The 21,426-nt window shown below is 42.7% G+C and overlaps 1 pseudogene; it reads left to right on the forward strand.

Moving 5' to 3' along the window:
• Positions 1–21,336, forward strand: part of LOC109751575 (serine carboxypeptidase-like 7) — a 58,241-nt pseudogene extending 36,905 nt beyond the window's left edge.
• The last annotated feature ends 90 nt before the right edge of the window (positions 21,337–21,426 follow it).

Below are 21,426 nucleotides of genomic sequence, written 5' to 3' on the forward strand. Positions count from 1 at the left end.
GGCCGTTTGTGGGTGCTCAGGGTTTTACCTCACAACAACTCGGACACTAAAGGCAGTTCGTTTCGTGCTACTCGTTGGGTGTGTCTTTGCCCTGCCCTCGTAGGTTGTAGGTCGTGATTGTATTCGTCCCCAGTACTCGTGTGCACCCTCCTGCTCCCTCTAGTCTAGGTGTCCATCCCATGGCCCCCCTTCTATGGAATGGGTGGTGTAGGTCCAACAACATTTTGCTAGTGGCCTACTTTCGCAAAGATTTTTGCGCCTATGCTCATGCAAGTTGTTTGGCTCAAGGCTAGTGATGGATTTGTCCCTATGATGCTTTAGCATTTGTCGATGCCATCTTCATCATGAAGGTTGCCGAGTTTGGTCGCGTTGTTGCAGACTGGGTTTCAGCTTCTTGTAGTAGATGGTCCTTGATTCCATGCCTTGGGTTGTACATTTTGTCTAGTCTAGGTTGGGTTTGGTCATTCTATCCACGATCGTCGGTTCTTGGCTTGGTGATTCTCGTGGTGGCATTCCTCCACAATGAGTTGACGGATGTATCACTGCTCCACAAATTGGGATGGAAGTCGTGGAGGCCTAACCATGATGTGAACCCCACCAAAATATGTCTAGAGAATTTGCTCTCGAAAAGAAGATTTATCATTGTTTTAGGATTGGAGTTGCAAAGCTTACAAACCCTACATTTGTGCTAACCTCTCTTTTGCAACCAATTGGTCAACAGAATCAGTACCTGAATGACGAGCCAAGAATATAACTTGCTCTTGGATGGTCCATGCATGGCTTCCAAACGACACGAGTCATTCTTGTGGATGTGATGCCGAGGAATTGCACATTGTTGGAAAAGGAGGAAGAGTGCTCACTTGAGGTGGCGAGCTTCCACCGAATCTTATCTGCTTGCCAGGGATAAGCTGGGAGTCAAGAAATCCCAACCAAAGATTGTGAAATTGTTGTACACATATTCTAAAATAAATATTGATACAATAATCTAGTAATGTAAGTAGAAAATTATATATAAAAGGTATTGCAGTTCATCGGTCTGTATATGTAGTAAATAGACAGCTATGCCAATTCATGTCTAGTGTTACTTGTGATTAATCATGGCCTCCTATCCTAGTAGTTAGTCCTAACATGATCTTCATGTTGGCTTCAGAAAACAAACAAGGGAAGCAACCCAGGATTAATATCAAGGCAAGTAAATTCACTAAGATTCAAGTAACTAATAGTTTCATTCAATAAAGTACACCAAATAATAGTAAGGAATACAAGGCGTGTTACCATTATCCTTATTCTTCACTATGTTAACTAATTGTAGGGCTATCTAGTCGGCAACCCAATTACAGACTCCATGTTTTATGATAACAATTTCCAAATACCGTATGCTCATGGTGTCGGAATTATATCTAGTCAAATATACGAGGTAATTCCAAATTCACACACATTCACCTATTGCAGTGGTAACAATTTTTTCCTTCTCCTTTTTCAAAGGCACTAATGAAGAACTGTAAAGGACGCTATATAAGACCAAGAAATAAAATGTGTGCCATGGTACTAAATACTATTGAAGATGTAAGATTCTTACTAGGCTAGAAAAATACTTATACAAGCTACCATTTGATTTGTGTATCTTATATCGGTCCATGTATTAATTGCAGCTCATTTCTGAAATTGAAGAAGAACACATCCTGGAGGTCAATGTGAACATGATCTGTTAATACGTAGATTTCTACCAGAAGAATACACCCAACAAAGTGAGCTATCTACCCAACAACCTGCCATCAATTGTAATGTAGGTTACTCTAGTACTCACCCTAAACTAGTAACTTTATAGAAATGTTCTTTAGTTCAGTTAGAATTATGTTTCTATATTTATGTGATGTAAACTTTGTCTACAATTGCATTCTCATATGTAGGCATATCGTTACTACCTATCTGATATTTGGGCGAACATCAACTCCACCAGATATGCTCTTGGGGTGAAGCAGGTTACCAACAATATGACATATTTTCCCTTTGTACTAGCACGGAAAACAATATATACATGATTAAGTAGTTAGCATATGGCATATTTAATTTGCTTTGCGTCCATATCATGTCATTTGAATGAATTAATTAATTGCAACTACTAGTATTCTGGCACATCTCTTATTGTATTTGCCAATCTTAGTCCATGTTAGCTTTTGCCATGTGTATGGTAGTCCAACGGTCATGTCGAATGCTGGTTTAGCGGGCCTTCCTGTTGAAATATATTGTCCGTCTCTCAATATTAGTTTGGACTTTGGATAAATTGGATATAGCATGAATTAAATAATGTATCAGAGCCAACAGGTCTCGAGTTCCAGACCCTACCAGCGTGGTATTAAAATATATATTATGTGGCCTACATCGATCTTATGTCCAAGGACTAAAATGTCTAGATGTGAGGGGTGTATTGAAATATATTATCCCCCTCTCTCCATCAATTCGTACTTGTGGATGAATTGGCTTGAGCAGGAATTCAATACTTTCGGGGCAATTCAGGTAGCAACATTGACTAACGTGAGCTGCCGTTGCTGTCAAGTACGTACTACTACTACATAAGATTTGATATAAGAGTGAAGTTCACTCCTCCGAGCTTGGAAATGTTTATCAGGTTGTGTTGACCGGTGTGCAATTCACAAGATACAGGATACAGAGGCATATTTCTTTACTGACGTGCATGCAGGATCAATTGAGCAGTTGACCGATCAATCTCTTCACAACCTGGATGTACAAAATAATCTACTACGACAACTGATCTATATTAATCAGTGACAATTAATATGGATTGGAGGGAGTGCCTAATTTTGGAAAATTTGCAAACATCTAAAATGGCACGCTGGTACCAGTATCATGTATGGAGTTGGCTTTAGATGCTAACCTGATCAAACTCTTCACGACCCACTAGTTGGCTTCCCCTTACCCACCGAACTAGAGCTGCTCCAACCCCCAACCAACCCGTGCAGATAAACTGAAAAGGATATCTCCGCAATTATGCTCCACGACTGAAAGTAGCACATGTCAGCTCTAATAAAGGTTTTTTTAACATCAGTACAGACGCAAGCGTTCATACAAACGCGCATACAGTCACCCCTATGAACGCACACACGCACACCCTACCCCTATGAGCACCTCCGAGAGACAGAGCCAGCATGTCATCTTGAAATTTACAAAGTCACCGTAGGCACCTCGTCGTCGACGGGAACGTCTCCTCCCACTGAAAGCGCATCGCCGGAAATCCTGAAATAAATTCAGGAATAATGCGAGCACCAGGACTTGAACCCTGGTGGGCTGGGGATACCACTGTCCCTCTAACCATCCAACCACAGGTTGGTTCGCACCCTCTAATAAAGGTTGGAGAATTAGCATTGAGTGGGATTATTGATCAATCGCAGAATTTGGATAATCAAAATTTTGGCTAGGTGTGACACTAATTTGATAAATTTAGATCGCTATGGTATTTTGAAATTTTATGCAATTCATCATATCATAAGATTTATCGTATGGGTGTGGCCAGCTCTCATCTAGAAGAGAATTAATCAAGTCTTGCTGACATCATCATTTTTTTGCTGCTTCTTTATATTTCTCTAATTTTATTTTTTTATTTTATGACTTCTTTATTGTATTTTCTTAGAAAATACGTAAATATAGTTGTGTGCGTCACTTGGACATGTAGTTGCAAACGGCCTATGTGTGTGCAACAGTGCATACATGCATGGGTCTGTAACTGCGGTTGCAGATGGTGAGTGGATGTGCAGTTGCGCATAGGTACACAAATATGCAACTACAGTTGCATGTTGCGCACAACAAACAGGTATGCAAGCGCATTTGCACGCTTCTGATGGAAAATGCAGTTGTGCACAACCGAAGTGTGTGTAACTGCGGTTGCGTGAGATCCATGAATATGTAGTTGTGCAAAATCAGATAAGTGCAACTACACTTGCACGTTGGTATACATACCTGCACTATAGTTGCATGTGGCCAGTGGACATGCAATTGCGTACAACTAGGTTGCGTGCAATTACAATAGCGCAGGTATGCGGACGTGCAACTGGAGTTGTGTGCAGGTGCATCTGCTGCAAGTGTAGTTGTGTGACACATGAAAAAAGACAAATAGAAAACATAAATCAATCAATATAAAAGAGAAAAGGGAGTATTTAACAAAAAACTACCACAATTCATGGAACCGTGCCTACAAACTACCAGTTTACAAATTTGTGCTGAAAACTACCACTTTTTCACTAATTCTTTACAAAAAACACTAGCAACTGATTTGGACGAAATTAAACTCGATTATGACAGCGCCGCCGGAGTACTTCATCTTCTCCGCCTCCGGTGAAGGCCGCCGCTGCCTCGATCTCTTTCTCCGGTGACCCGCGTGCCTCCTCTTCAGTTCATGGTGGAGCTGGTATGGCCGGAGCGCCTGGCGCCAAACCTTCCATCCTCGTGCCATCTGACGTCGTCGCCAGCGGCATGCATACCTCCTGCTTTTTCCCCTTCCCTCTCTCTCATCGACTGATTTCCCCACCTGGCGAACAGCGGGCACACGCGGTGAGCTCGGCACGCGCAAGCGGCGAGACTTGCGGGGCGTGGCTGCTACCTCTTAAGCATGCGTTGGTTTTCCCTTGAAGAGGAAAGGGTGATGCAGCAAAGTAGCGTAAGTATTTCCCTCAGTTTTTGAGAACCAAGGTATCAATCCAGTAGGAGACAACGCACAAGTCACCAAGTACCTGCACAAACAATCAACAACCTTGCAACCGACATGATAAAGGGGTTGTCAATCCCTTCAGGGTCACTCGCAAAAGTGAGATCTAATAAAGATAGTAAGATAAATATTTTTGTTATTTCTGTTGTATAGATTGGAAAGTAAAGATTGCAAAATAAAATAAATAGGAAACTAGAACTGTAGATCGGAAACTTATATGATGTGAAATAGACCCGGGAGCATAGGTTTCACTAGTGGCTTCTCTCAAGATAGTTGGTATTACGGTGGGTGAACAAATTACTGCCGAGCAATTGATAGAAAAGAGCATAGTTATGAGAATATCTAGGCAATGATCATTAATATAGGCATCACGTCCGTGTCAAGTAGACCAAAACGATTCTGCATCTACTACTATTACTCCACACATCGACCGCTATCTAGCATGCATCTAGAGTATTAAGTTCATAAGAACAGAGTAACGCATTAGGCAAGATGACATGATGTAGAGGGATAAACTCAAGCAATATGATATAAACCCCATCTTTTTATCCTCGATGGCAACAATACAATACGTGCCTTGCTGCCCCTACTGTCACTGGGAAAGGACACCGCAAGATTGAACCCAAAGCTAAGCACTTCTCCCATTGCAATAAAGATCAATCTAGTAGGCCAAACTAAACCGATAATTCGAAGAGACTTGCAAAGATATCAAATCATGCATATAAGAATTCAGAGAAGAACCAAATAATATTCATAGATAAACTTGTGCATAAATCCACAATTCATCGGATCTCGGCAAACACACCGCAAAAGAGTATTACATCGAATAGATCTCCAAGAACATCGAGGAGAACTTTGTATTGAGAATAAAAGAGAGAGAAGAAGCCATCTAGCTAATAACTATGGACCCGAATGTTTGTGGTAAACTACTCACACATCATCGGAGAGGCTATGGTGTTGATGTAGAAGCCCTCCGTGATCGATTCCCCCTCCGGCAGAGCGCCGGAAAAGGCCCCAAGATGGAATCTCACGGGTACAGAAGGTTGCGGCGGTGGAAAAGTGGTTTCGTGGCTCCCCCTGATGTTTTTAGGGTCTAAGGGTATATATAGGCGAAAGAAGTACGTCGGTGGAGCTCCATGGGGCCCATGAGGGTGGGGGCGCGCCTACCCCCCCCCCCCCCGGGCGCGCCCTCCTGCCTCGTGGCCGCCTCGCGGAGTTCCAGACTTCAACTCCAAGCCTTTTGGATTGCTTTCATTCCAAGAAAGATCATCGTGATGGTTTAATTCTGTTTGGATTCCGTTTGGTATTCCTTTTCTGCAAAACACTGAAATAGGCTAAAAAACAGAAACTGGCACTGGGCCTTTGGTTAATAGGTTAGTCCCAAAAATAATATAAAAGGGCATATTAAAGCCCAATAAACATCCAAAACAGATAATATAATAGCATGGAACGATAAAAAATTATAGATACGTTGGAGACGTATCAAGCATCCCCAAGCTTAACTTGTGCTCGTCCTCGAGTAGGTAAATGATAAAAACAGAATTTTTGATGTGGAATGCTACCTAACATAATTTTCAATATAATTTTCTTTATTGTGGCATGAATGTTCAGATTCAAAAGATTCAAGATAAAAGTTTAATATTGACATAAAAATAATAATAATACTTCAAGCATACTAACAAAGTAATCATGTCTTCTCAAAATAACATGGCCAAAGAAAGTTCATCCCTACAAAATCATATAGTTTGGCTATGCTCCATCTTCGTCACACAAAATTCTCAAACAATGCACAACCCCGATGACAAGCCAAGCAATTGTTTCATACTTTAGTATTCTTGAACTTTTTCAACTTTCACGCAATACATGAGCGTGAGCCATGGACATAGCACTATAGGTTGAATAAAATGGTGGTTGTGGAGAAGACAAAAAAGAGGAAGATGGTCTCACATCAACTAGGCATTATAATGGGCTATGGAGATGCCCATCAATAGATATCAATGTGAGTGAGTAGGGATTGCCATGCAACGGATGCATTAGAGCTATAAATGTATGAAAGCTCAACAAAAGAAACTAAGTGGGTGTGCATCCAACTTGCTTGCTCATGAAGACCTAGGGCATTTGAGGAAGCCCATCGTTGGAATATACAAGCCAAGTTCTATAATGAAAAATTCCCACAGGTATGAAAGTGAAAAAATAGGAGACTCTCTATCATGAAGATCATGGTGCTACTTTGAAGCACAAGTGTGGAAAAAGGATAGTAACATTGTCCCTTCTCTCTTTTTCTCTCAATTTTTTTGTTGGGCTTCTTTGGCCTCTTTTTTTCCTCACACGGGACAATGCTCTAATAATGATGGTCATCACACTTTTATTTATGTACAACTCAAGAATTACAACTCGATACTCAGAACAAAATATGACTCTCTATGAATGCCTCCGGCGGTGTACCGGGATGTGCAATGAATCAAGAGTGACATGTATGAAAGAATTATGAACGGTTGGCTTTGCCACAAATACGATGTCAACTACATGATCATGCAAAGCAATATGACAATGATGAAGTTTGTCATAATAAACGGAACGGTCGAAAGTTGCATTGCAATATATCTCGGAATGGCTATGGAAATGCCATGATAGGTAGGTAGGGTGGCTGTTTTGAGGAAGGTATATGGTGGGTTTATGGTACCGTCGAAAGTTGCGCGGTACTAGAGAGGCTAGCAATGGTGGAAGGGTGAGAGTGCGTATAATCCATGGACTCAACATTAGTCATAAAGAAATCACATACTTATTGCAAAAATCTACAAGTCATCAAAACCAAGCACTACGCGCATGCTCCTAGGGGATAGATTGGCAGGAGAAGACCATCGCTCGTCCCCGACCGCCACTCATAAGGAAGACAATCAAAGAAACACCTCATGCTTCAAATTTGTTACACAACGGTTACCATACGTGCATGCTACGGGACTTGCAAACCTCAACACAAGTATTTCTAAAATTCACAATTACTCAACTAGCATGACTCTAATATCACCATCTTCATATCTCAAAACAATCATCAAGCATCTTCTCATAGTATTCAATGCACTTTATATGAAAGTTTTTATTATACCCATCTTGGATACCTATCATAATAGGACTAATTTTATAGCCAAAGCAAATTACCATGATATTCTAAAAGACTCTCAAAATAATATAAGTGAAGCATGAGAGATCAATAATTTCTATAAAATAAAACCACCACCGTGCTCTAAAAAGATATAAGTGAAGCACTTAGAGCAAAATTATCTAGCTCAAAAGATATAAGTGAAGCACATAGAGTATTCTAATAAATTCTGATTCATGCGTGTCTATCCAAAAGGTGTGTACAGCAAGGATGATTGTGGTAAACTAAAAACCAAAGACTCAAATCATACAAGACGCTCCAAGCAAAACACATATCATGTGGTGAATAAAAATATGGCCTCAAGTAAAGTTACCGATAGACGAAGATGAAAGAGGGGATGCCTTCCGGGGCATCCCCAAGCTTAGGATTTTGGTTGTCCTTGAATTTTACCTTGGGGTGCCTTGGGAATCCCCAAGCTTAGGCTCTTGCCACTCCTTATTCCAAAATCCATCAAATCTTTACCCAAAAACTTGAAAACTTCACAACACAAAACTTAACAGAAAATCTCATAAGCTCCGTTAGTATAAGAAAACAAACCACCACTTTAAGGTACTGTAATGAACTCATTCTTTATTTATATGGGTGTTAAACCTACTGTATTACAACTTCTCTATGGTTCATACCCCCCGATACTACTCATAGATTCATTAAAATAAGCAAACAACACACGAAAACAGAATCTGTCAAAACAGAACAGTCTGTAGCAATCTGATTCATACGAATACTTATGTAACTCCAAAAATTCTGAAAAAATTAGGAAGACCTAGGTAATTTTTTTATTGATCTACTTCAGTTGTAATTGGTATTTTATCACTCTCTGGTGATTTTTAAAAATTGTTTTCGTGAGCACAAAGTTTCTGTCTTTTTTTAGCAAGATCAAATAATTATCACCCAAGAAGATCCTATAGGTTTTACTTGGAACAAACACTAATTAAAACATAAAACCACATCTAACCAGAGGCTAGATTAATTATTTATTACTAAACAGGAACAAAAAGCAAAGAACAAAAATAAAATTGGGTTGCCTCCCAACAAGCGCTATCGTTTAACGCCCCTAGCTAGGCATTGATGATTTTAATGATGCTCACACCAAAGACAAGAATTAAAGCACAAAGAAAGCATCATAGAACACGTGATAAACACATCTAAGTCTAATATACTTCCTATGCATAGGCATTTTATAAGCAAACAAATTATCATAGCAAGCAAAAATTAGCATATGCAAGGAAGAAGAAAGAGACGATAGCAATCTCAACATGACGAGAGGTAATTTAGTAAGATAAAAATTTCTACAACCATATTTTCCTCTCTCATAATAATTACATGTAGGATAATAGGGAAATTTAACAAAATAGCTATCACATAACATATTCTCAACATGATCCACATGCATGCGAAGTTGACACTTGTGATGCCCGGGTAGTTAAGCTACAGTAACGCTCTGCTAATGATGCCACATCACTTCGATTACTGTTGCTAGTTTCGCGTTAGTTCGAAACCGATTCAAATTCAAATTTTAAAAACAAGTAAAATTTTATTTCTTCAAACTGATAAGGAAAAATGTTTGATGGGTTGAAAATATTCCCTAGCTGTTTGTCATGTAGGAGCCAACCTCTTTTGAATATTTAAAGGTGGCCCTAACCTATTTTAAACTAAATCACCAGTAATTATTTGAACCATTTCAACTTAAACAAATAGTTAAACTATTCAAAATAATTTGGAACTTTCTGTGCTGCTTCAAAACCTTGCCTAGTATTTAGGTGCTAAGTGGCACATTCAACTATACTCATTTATTAGATCAACAAAGATACAAAACTGTAAAGAAAAACAAAACAAAAAATAGAAAATAAACAGAGGCTAAAAGGGCCCCCCTGCTGGGCCGTGGCCCAGCTGGCCACCAGGCCAGGCCCAACCGGCCACCCACTCCCCCCATAACCTCCCCGCTAGCCCAAACCCTAACCTAACCGCACCCCATCCCCCCACGATCCCCACTCTTCCTCGTTCCCTCCCTGCGCCGTCACCCACGACACACAGAGGAGGGGCGCCCCCTGTTCGATCCCCTCCACCCGGCACCCCCGCGCCCGAAGACCGCCATCGCTCCACTGGGGCTGCAGCCAACCGGCGTCGAGCGTCGCCTCTCCCGACGCCTGTCCGCGCGCCGCCGTCGATCTGGAACTGGGACTCGGCCCCGAGGCCACAGCCCCTCGGAGTCACCCTCGCCGGAGCCACGACGCTGCCGGACCGCGTCCTCGTCCCCTCCTCGCGCAGCTTCATCGAGCCACGCCGCCCCCGTTCATCTACAACGATGGTGAGGCCGTCGGCCTCGTCCTTCCCTTACCCCCTGCCGCACGCACGCGCATGTGCTGCCCGCTACTGCTGCGCCAGCCCCGCACGGCGCTCGTCGCGCCCGCCCCGCCGGCCCGTGTCGCGCCTCCCGCTCAAACCCCCCCCCCAATCGCGCGCTGCTCGCTGTGCCCTTCCGCACACGCGCCGCCCTCCCGCGACCGGCCTCTGCCTCGGCTCACTGCTGCAGGGCGCAGCTCCGGCCGGCCGGCCTCTCCACGGCCGCGCCCGGGCTCGGCCTCTGACCGGGCAACCTCATGCCCTCGCCCGCTAAGCACCCCGCCCAGTCTGGCCTTTGGCCCACTGACTAGTGGGGCCCGGCCCCCTGGTTATTTAAAAATAAATAAATAAATTAATTAATTAATTAATTAATTAACGGATTAATTAACCTAAGAAATATTGCTTAATTAGCTAATTAAATTGTAATTAACTTAATGTGTCAATGATAGCAGGGCCCCACCACTAATTGGGCTGATTTAAGCAATCTGTTAGGAAAATGACCCAATGACACCTGGGCCCCACAGCCCAGTTTTGACTAGTCAACCCAGTCAATGTTGACTGTTGACCCTGCTGACTCAGCACCATACTGGTCCCACTGTCATACACACGGGCTAAAATAGCAGTAGGTGGCAAAAGTATATTCTGCTTTTAATTTGAATTATTGGAATTCTAGAAAATCAATTAAAACTTTAATAATTCTTAGAAAATAAACCGTAACTCAGATGAAAAAACTTTGTACATGAAAGTTGCTCAGAATGACGAGACGAATCCGGATATGCAGCCCGTTCATCCGCCATACATCCCTAGCATAGCAAACACGCAACTTTCCCCCTCCGGTTCATCTGTCCGAAAACGCGAAACACCGGAGATACTTTCCCGGATGTTTTCCCCCTTCACCAGTATCACTTACTGCCGCGTTAGGTCACCTCTAGCACCACACATTGCCATGTTATACTTTGATTGCTCTATTATTTATTGTGTTCCCCCTCCGTTACTTCTTTTTGGTAGACCCCGAGACTGCCGGCGACCCCCAGTTCGACTACGGTGTTGACGACACGTCCTTCTTGCCAGAGCAACCAGGCAAGCCCCCCCCCCTTGATCACCAGATATCGCCTATTCTTCTCTATACTGCTTGCATTAGAGTAGTGTAGCATGTTACTGCTTTCCGTTAATCCTATCTTGATGCATATCCTGTCATTGTTGCTACAGTTGTTACCCTTACCTGCTATCCTACTGCTTAGTATAGGATGCTAGTGTTCCATCAGTGGCCCTACACTCTTGTCCGTCTGCCATGCTATACTACTGGGCCGTGATCACTTCGGGAGGTGATCACGGGTTTATACTATATACTTTATATACATGACACATGTGGTGACTAAAGTCGGGTCGGCTCGTTGAGTACCCGCAAGTGATTCTGATGAGGGGGCTGAAAGGACAGGTGGCTCCATCCCGGTAGAGGTGGGCCTGGGTTCCTGACGGCCCCCGACTGTTACTTTATGGCGGAGCGACAGGGCAGGTTGAGACCACCTAGGAGAGAGGTGGGCCTGGCCCTGGTCGGCGTTCGCGGATACTTAACACGCTTAACGAGATCTTGGTATTTGATCTGAGTCTGGCCATTTGGTCTATACGCACTAACCAACTACGCGAGAACAGTTATGGGCACTCGACGTCGTGGTATCAGCCGAAGCTCTTCTTGACGTCAGCGATGGAGCGGCGCGCGCCGGATTGGATTGGAACGCTTGCTAGGCTAGGTCTGCTTCCGGCCGCGTACACAACATGCAGGTGTGCAATGGGCGATGGGCCCAGACCCCTGCGCGCATAGGATTTAGACCGGCGTGTTGACCTCTCTGTTGAGCCTAGGTGGGGCTGTGACGTGTTGATCTTCCGCGGCCGGGCATGACCCAGAAAAGTGTGTCCGACCAAATGGGATCGAGCGTGTTGGGTTATGTGGTGCACCCCTGTAGGGAAGTTTATCTATTCGAATAGCCGTGTCCCTCGGTAAAAGGACGACCCGGAGTTGTACCTTGACCTTATGACAACTAGAACCGGATACTTAATAAAACACACCCTTCCAAGTGCCAGATACAACCCGGTGATCGCTCTCTAACAGGGCGACGAGGAGGGGATCGCCGGGTAGGATTATGCTATGCGATGCTACTTGGAGGACTTCAATCTACTCTTTTCTACATGCTGCAAGATGGAGGCTGCCAGAAGCATAGTCTTCGACAGGATTAGCTATCCCCCTCTTATTCTGGCATTCTGCAGTCCAGTCCACCGATATGGCCCTTTACACATATACCCATGCATATGTAGCGTAGCTCCTTGCTTGCGAGTACTTTGGATGAGTACTCACGGTTGCTTTTCTCCCTCTTCTCCCCTTTCCTTCTACCTGGTTGTCGCAACCAGATGCTGAAGCCCAGGAGCTAGACGCCACCGTCGATGATGACCCCTACTACCCCGGAGGTGCCTACTACTATGTGCAGCCCGCTGACGACGACCAGGAGTAGTTAGGAGGATCCCAGGCAGGTGGCCTGCGCCTCTTTCGATCTGTATCCCAGTTTGTGCTAGTCTTCTTAACTCAGATATTGTTGCTTCCGTTGACTCGTCTATGATCGAGCACTTGTATTCGAGCCCTCGAGGCCCCTGGCTTGTATTATGATGCTTGTATGACTTATTTATGTTGTAGAGTTGTGTTGTGATATCTTCCCGTGAGTCCCTGATCTTGATCGTACACATTTGCGTGCATGATTAGTGTACGGTTGAATCGGGGGCGTCACAACACTCTTCCAAAATAGTGGGATTATCATTAACTAAAGTCATGACCTCTCCAAACCCACTTTTATCAAAAATACCATAAGATTGAACATTCTCCAAATATGTGGGATCTAAAGTTGACACTCTTCCAAACCCACTTTCAATATTATTGCAAACACTATTATCAATCTCATATTCATCATGGGGCTTAAATAAATTTTCAACATCATAAGAAGAATCACCCCAATCATGATCATTGCAATAAGTAGTAGACATAGCAAAACTAGCATCCCCAAGCTTAGGGTTTTTGTATATTATTAGAACAATTGACATCAAGAGAATTTATAGTGAAATCATTGCAATCATGCTTTTTATTCAAGAAGCTATCGTGAATCTCTTCATAAATTTCTTCATCACAATTTTCAGATTCACAATTTCAAGCAAAACCTCATAAAGATAATCTAGTGCACTCAAATCACTAGAAATTGGTTCATCATAATTGGATCTCTAAATAGATTAGCAAGGGGATGAGGATACATAAACTTTTAGCAAGCGAAGATGCAAGCAAAAAGAAGGCACATGGTAACACAAGATCAAACGGAAGGAGGGCGAAGAAAAGGCAAAGGTTTTTGAAAATCGTTTTAGAAGTGGGGGAGAGGAAAACGAGAGGCGAATGGAAAATAATGTAATGCGAGGGAGAAGAGTTTAGGATGGGTACTTGGTATGTCTTGACTTGAGCGTAGATCTCCCCGGCAATGGCGCCAGAAATCCTTTTGCTACCTCTTGAGCATGCGTTGGTTTTCCCTTGAAGGGGAAAGGGTGATGCAGCAAAGTAGCCTAAGTATTTCCATCGGTTTTTGAGAACCAAGGTATCAATCCAGTAGGAGACAACGCACAAGTCACCTAGTACCTGCACAAACAATCAAGAACCCTGCAACCAACGCGATAAAGGGGGTTGTCAATCCCTTCACGCTCACTCGCAACAGTGAGAACTAATAAAGATAGTAAGATAAATATTTTTGATATTTTTGTTGTATAGATAGGAAAGTAAAGATTGCAAAATAAAATAAATAGGAAACTATAATTGTAGATCGGAAACTTATATGATGTAAAATAGACCCGGGAGCCATAGGTTTCACTAGTGGCTTCTCTCAAGATAGCATGTATTACGGTGGGTGAACAAATAACTGCCGAGCAATTGATAGAAAAGTGCATAGTTACGAGAATATCTAGGCAATGATCATGAATATAGGCATCACGTCCGTGTCAAGTAGACCGAAACGATTCTGCATCTACTACTATTACTCCACACATCGACCGCTATCCAGCATGCATCTAGAGTATTAAGTTCATAAGAACAGAGTAACGCATTAGGCAAGATGACATGATGTAGAGGGATAAACTCAAGCAATATGATATAAACCCCATCATTTTATCCTCGATGGCAACAATACAATACGTGCCTTGCGGCCCCTACTGTCACTGGGAAAGGACACCGCACGATTGAACCCAAAGCTAAGCACTTCTCCCATTGCAAGAAAGATCAATCTAGTAGTCCAAACTAAACCGATAATTCGAAGCGACATGCAAAGATATCAAATCATGCATATAAGAATTCAGAGAAGAACCAAATAATATTCATAGATAAACTTGTTCATAAATCCACAATTCATCGGATCTCAGCAAACACACCGCAAAAGAGTATTACATCGAATAGATCTCCAAGAACATCGATGAGAACTTTGTATTGAGAATCAAAGAGAGAGAAGAAGCCATCTAGCTAATAACTATGGACCCGAATGTCTGTGGTAAACTACTCACACATCATCGGAGAGGCTATGATGTTGATGTAGAAGCCCTCCGTGATCGATTCCCCCTCCGGCAGAGTGCCGGAAAATGCTCCAAGATGGGATCTCACGGGTACAGAAGGTTGCGGCGGTGGAAAGGTGGTTTTGTGGTCCCCCTGATGTTTTTAGGGTATATGGGTATATATAGGCGAAAGAAGTACGTAGGTGGAGCTCCGTGGGGCCCATGAGGGTGGGGGGTGCGCCAACCCCCCTGGGCGCGCCCTCCTGCCTCGTGGCCGCCTCGCGGAGTTCCAGACTTCAACTCCAAGTCTTCTGGATTGCTTTCGTTCCAAGAAAGATCATCGCGAAGGTTTCATTCTGTTTGGATTCCGTTTGGTATTCCTTTTCTGCAAAACACTGTAGGCAAAAACATAAACTAACACTGGGCCTTTTGTTAATAGGTTAGTCCCAAAAATAATTATATAAAAGAGCATATTAAAGCCCATTAAGCATCCAAAACAGATAATATAATAGCATGGAACAATAAAAAATTATAGATACGTTGGAGACGTATCGGCGGCAGCCACCAGGGAGCGCGTGCGAGAAAGAGGGGGAGGTGGTCCGAACCTGCACCTGAGGCGGGAAACGCTGGCGGCGCCGGCGAGGTCGGCAAGGTCATCGTAGGCGGAGAGGTCCGCCCGACGCAGTCGACGAAGCCTGTGGGGTACATACGGCGACCACCGGCTCACGACAGAGCATGGCGGCCAGCGGCGGCGCGTCAGCGCGGCACGGACGAGGCGAGCAGGTGCGATGCGGTTCACGGCAGCGTGTAGCGAGGCCAGCATGGCCGCTACGCAGCTTGGCCTGGCAAGTGGCAACTCCGACCGCAACGAGCAGCAGTAGTGCATGGCCATGGCTAGCTAGCCTGGCAACTCCGACGTTGTTGGGTACACCATACACAAGCAGCTAGTGCGGTAGTGTCTCCGCCGCCGGCCATCTTGCTCGCCCTGGAGCGTGCGGGGGCAGCCGGCGTTCGTGTGCCTCCCCGGCGAGATGGGCGAGTTGGGGGGGCTGATTGCTTTTTCTACTCTGACGTGTGGGCCAACTCTATCATAATCGAGTTTAAACGAGTCGAATCGGACAATTTTCCTACATGGAGGTTTTTAGTCAAAGATTAGTGAAAAAATAGTAGTTTTCCGCACAAATTTGTAAAGTGGTAGTTTATAGGCACAGTTCCACGAATTGTGGTAGTTTTCTGTTAAATACTCGAGAAAAGGGAAAGGATGAAAACATGAACCTTCATGTAAAACTAAATGGTGTAGGAGTTAGATGACAGTTTGTTAAATATGCCTTTTATCTTAGAGTGTATCTAAAATTGCTGTCATTTAAGGTGTTCTGTTAGACAAGAGGCATTGGTTTTCATGATTTTGATGTTAAGAGCCATATCTAGACTAGGATATGGTAAAGATTTCTTTACTCATTAATAGGGTGCCCCTCAAGTTTTGCCTACATGACAAGCTTTAGATATAATACACGTGGAGCGCTAGGACTCCTCTTAAAATACCTCTTTGTAATATAACATGGGTGTGAATCCCTAGCAAACTATTGGGTAAGATAAGACCTTTCGTAATGGGGATATCATAGCAAGTATTATACACGCCAACTAGCCATTTTGTTGTGGCATACAATTAAATGAATAAAGAGAGGATATGGTATTATATCATGAGAGTGTAGCATAACAACAGATGTGCTATGTCATGCCTGACAATAAATGAAGTTATCTAGTAAGCATGTATTTCCTGATGCAGGTGCACATGCAATAGTGGAAGGCATTTTTACCCTCCCTCCGCTCTAGATGACTGAACACACAACCAAAATTTGTTGAAAACGACTGAATGGCTGGCTTATAAAAAATATAGTTTCTCTCACTGACCACATCATATTATTTTCACCACCAGATCGATCTTTGTTGATATTTTACATGAGATATACATAATATTTGCTTCACAGGTCCAATGAAATTCGTTCTTGCACCTTATAATGGTAGTTTTCCAGAGTTGGCCTATAATCCCGATTCATGGTCCAAGGTGAGATATTATTTAATCTTAACATTCCAGAGGTTCCTATCCACATCTCCTGTCCAATAAGCATGTACTATATTCAGGTGGCAAGCATCATCTTGTTGGATTCTCCAGTGGGTACTGGTTTCTCATATGCTCGTGATCTAGAAAGTCATCGTGATGTTAGGGATTTCTCGTCTACTTTGCACATCGTAACATTTCTGAACAAGGTGAAACTTATCTTTCTATTCACTATTGTTGTAGTTGAATGGCTTTCTTACCATCTTATGCACGTTGATACAGTGGTTTATCGATCACTCACGCTACCAGTCAAATCCTTTCTTTGTTGGAGGAAGTTCATATGCTGGAAAGGTGTCCCCAATTATCGCCCAACACATTTCACAAGGTAAAAGCTTGTACATATGTTTTTCTCAAGAGGAGGCAAAAAATTGGCTGTTTCCCTAACTAAGGATAGTGAAATAGAGTATCAAGATTACAAAAACTTCAACAGCGGGGGCTAACGCAAAAGTTCACCAAAAACAGTCTGCCCCACACCGCTCCAAACTCTAGTTCCACATGTCGTCCACTCCCTTGCCACCACCATCTGACGTCGTCAGCAAGCACACAGGGTCAATGAGGGCAACGGGGTCACCCTAGCTCGTTGTCGTCCCCAGACTCATCGCTGTGAGCCCCAACTCCAACCTACTTAAAACCATTGGCCTGACGCTGCTCACAAACCCAAGCCCCCCCCAATCCCTCCATGTTCGCTACCACCAGTTGATGTGGTTGTCAGCTGCGGCGGGCTCGCCCTGGATCATCATCGTCGCTTGCATGACGCCTAGTCTACATGTCTATGTCTGCAGCTATCTTGTTCATTATTTGGTCATGGAATAGGTTGATCTTGGTTGTTATTAGCCTAATCTAGCGGTGGTTCAGCCGGATCTGGCACATCCGCCTACGTTCGACTCCTATCCAATGAGTGGGCGGTTTTGGTCATGGTTGTGTGATGGCTGGTCATTGGTTGTTTGTGGGTTCTCGGGGTTTTACCTTACAACAACTCGGACACTAAAGGTTGTTTGTTTCGTGCTACTCGTTGGGTGTGTCTTTGCCCTGCCCTCGTAGGTTCTAGGTCGTGATTGTATTCGTCCCTAGTACTCGTGTGCGCCCTCCTGCTCCCTCTAGTCTGTGTGTCCATCCCATGGCCCCCCTTCTACGGAATGGGTGGCGTAGGTCCAACAACATTTGGCTAGTGGCCTAATTTCTCAAAGATGTTTGCGCCTATGCTCATGCAAGTTGTTTGGCTCAAGGCTAGTGATGGATTTGTCCCTATGATGCTTTAGCTTTAGTCGATGCCATCTTCATCATGATGGTTGCCGAGTTTGGTCACGTTGTTGCAGACTGGGTTTCAGGTTCTTGTAGTAGATGGTCCTTCATTCCATGCCTTGGGTTGTACGTTTTGTCTAGTCTAGGTTGGGTTTGGTCATTCTATCCACGATCGTCGGTTCTTGGCTTGGTGATTCTCGTGGTGGCATTCCTCCACAACGAGCTGACGGATGTATCACTGCACACAAATTGGGACGGAAGTCGTGGAGGCCTAACCATGATGCGACCCCCACCAAAATATGTCTAGAGAATTTGCTCTCGGAAAGAAGATTTATCATCGTTTTAGGATTGGAGTTGCAAAGCTTACAAACCCTACATTTGTGCTAACCTCTCTTTTGCAACCAATTAGTCAACAGTATCCGTACCTGAATGACGAGCCAAGAATATAACTTGCTCTTGGATGGTCCATGCATGGCTTCCAAACGACACGAGTCATTCTTGTGGATGTGATGCCAAGGAATTGCACATTGTTGGCAAAGGAGGAAGAGTGCTCGCTTGAGGTGGCGAGCTTCCACCGAATCTTATCTGGCTTGCCAGGGATAAGCTGGGAGTCAAGAAATCCCACCCAAAGATTGTGAAATTGTTGTACACATATTATAAAATAAATATTGATACAATAATCTGGTAATGTAAGTAGAAAATTATATATAAGGTATTGCAGTTCATCGGTCTGTATGTGTAGTAAATAGACAGCTATGCCAATTCATGTCTAGTGTTACTTGTGATTAATCATGGCCTCTTATCCTAGTAGTTAGTCCTAACATGATCTTCATTTTGGCTTCAGAAAACAAACAAGGGAAGCAACCCAGGATTAATATCAAGGCAAGTAAATTCACTAAGATTCAAGTAACTAATAGTTTCATTCAATAAAGTACACCAAATAATAGTAAGGAATACAAGGCGTGTTACCATTATCCTTATTCTTTACTATGTTAACTAATTGTAGGGCTATCTAGTCGGCAACCCAATTACAGACTCCATGTTTTATGATAACAATTTCCAAATACCGTATGCTCAAGGTGTCGGAATTATATCTAGTCAAATATACGAGGAAATTCCAAATTCACATTCACCTATTGCAGTGGTAACAAATTTTTTCCTTCTCCTTTTTCAAAGGCACTAATGAAGAACTGTAAAGGACGCTATATAAGACCAAGAAATAAAATGTGTGCCATGGTCCTAAATACTATTGAAGATGTAAGATTCTTACTAGGCTAGAAAAATACTTATACAAGCTACCATTTGATTTGTGTATCTTATATTGGTCCATGTATTAATTGCAGCTCATTTCTGAAATTGAAAAAGAACACATCCTGGAGGTCAAATGTGAACACAATCTGTTAAGACGTACATTTCTGCCAGAAGAATACACCCAACAAAGTGAGCTATCTACCCAACAACCTGCCATCAATTGTAATGTAGGTTACTCTAGTACTCACCCTAAACTAGTAACTTTATCGAAATGTTCTTTAGTTCAGTTAGAATTATGTTTCTATATTTATGTGATGTAAACTTTGTCTACAATTGCATTCTCATATGTAGGCATATCGTTACTACCTATCTGATATTTGAGCGAACATCGACTACACCAGATATGCTCTTGGGGTGAAGCAGGTAACCAACAATATGACATATTTTCCCTTTGTACTAGCACAGAAAACAATATATGCATGATTAAGTAGTTAGCATATGGCATATTTAATTTGCTTTGCGTCCATATCATGTCATTTGAAGGAATTAATTAATTGCAACTACTAGTATTCTGGCACATCTCTTATTGTATTTGCCAATCTTAGTTCATGTTAGCTTTTGCCATGTGTATGGTAGTCCAACGGTCATGTCGAATGCTGGTTTAGCGGGCCTTCCTGTTGGAATATATTGTCCGTCTCTCAATATTAGTTTGGACTTTTGGATAAATTGGATATAGCATGAATTAAATAATGTATCAAAGCCAACAGGTCTCGAGTTCAAGACCCTACCAGCGTGGTATTAAGATATATATTATGTGGCCTACATCGATCTTATGTCCAAGGACTAAAATGTCTAGATGTGAGGGGTGTATTGAAATATATTGTCCTCCTCTCTCCATCAATTCGTACTTGTGGATGAATTGGCTTGAGCAGTAATTCAACACTTTTGGGGCAATTCAGGTAGCAACATTGACTAAATTGTCCTAGAATTAAGTAACATATTTATTTCACATCATTCTAGTTCGGACCCATAAAAATAAATGATGCTTTGCCAATCTGGGAACTTCTAGCTATTAAGAGTAGACATCTGAGCACCACCTTAACCTTTGCATAGATAACTATTGTAGGATTTCCAAACATCAAATCATTGTTGACTCGTTGACTCTTTGCATCCATCTAGGGAACAATTGGAGAGTTTAGGAGATGCATAAAAAGTATGTCCTATTCATTTGATGCCCCAAGCAGCATAGACTACCATTTCAACCTCACAAGCAAGGGCTACCGCGCACTTGTGTTCGGGTGTGATTTTTCTCTGCTTGGTATTTACATGTGTTGATTGAAACTTGATCAGCATCTTGAAATAATGACCTCTAAATGCAGCCGGGACCATGATATGTGGATTCCATTTTTGTGCACAGATGCATGGATTAGATCCTTCAACTTCTCGATAGTTGATGTTTGGAGAGCATGGCATCTCGGTGGTCAGGCGGGAGGGTAAAATTGTCTATGTATATAAGTATTATCATTCATAAGAAAAGCAATCTAATATTTCTATTTATTTTAGTACCCCACACACTAGGATGTAGTGTAGAGTAGTTTTAACATAGACAAGAAAAGGTTCACATCAATAGAGCAAATGAATTTGTGAAAAGATGTACATGCTTGATGTTTCAATTTTCTTTTTGTTTATGTTGTCTTTGATGTAGATTTACAATCACATACGCCAACCATATGGCATTTGCGACATTAAAGGTACATTATCTTGTATTTTCCATTCCATGATATAAAGTTATTTCTAGGATTGGTTAGAAGAAACAATGTGATGCTGCAGTAATTATTGTTTAATTGCTTATAGGGTGGTGGGCACTCAGCCATAGAATATCGACCTAAGGAAAGTCTTGCCATGGATCAACGCTGGCTGGATAATAAGCTTCTGTGATGTGTCATATTTGTCATGTTGGGTTCATTGGGGTTTTCCATGTACAACAAAAGTCTTGACCTCAAGTAACTATTTTTCAAATGAGGGAAT

The sequence above is a fragment of the Aegilops tauschii genome, chromosome 5 (assembly GCF_002575655.3).
Source record: "Aegilops tauschii subsp. strangulata cultivar AL8/78 chromosome 5, Aet v6.0, whole genome shotgun sequence".
Taxonomy (NCBI): domain Eukaryota; kingdom Viridiplantae; phylum Streptophyta; class Magnoliopsida; order Poales; family Poaceae; genus Aegilops; species Aegilops tauschii.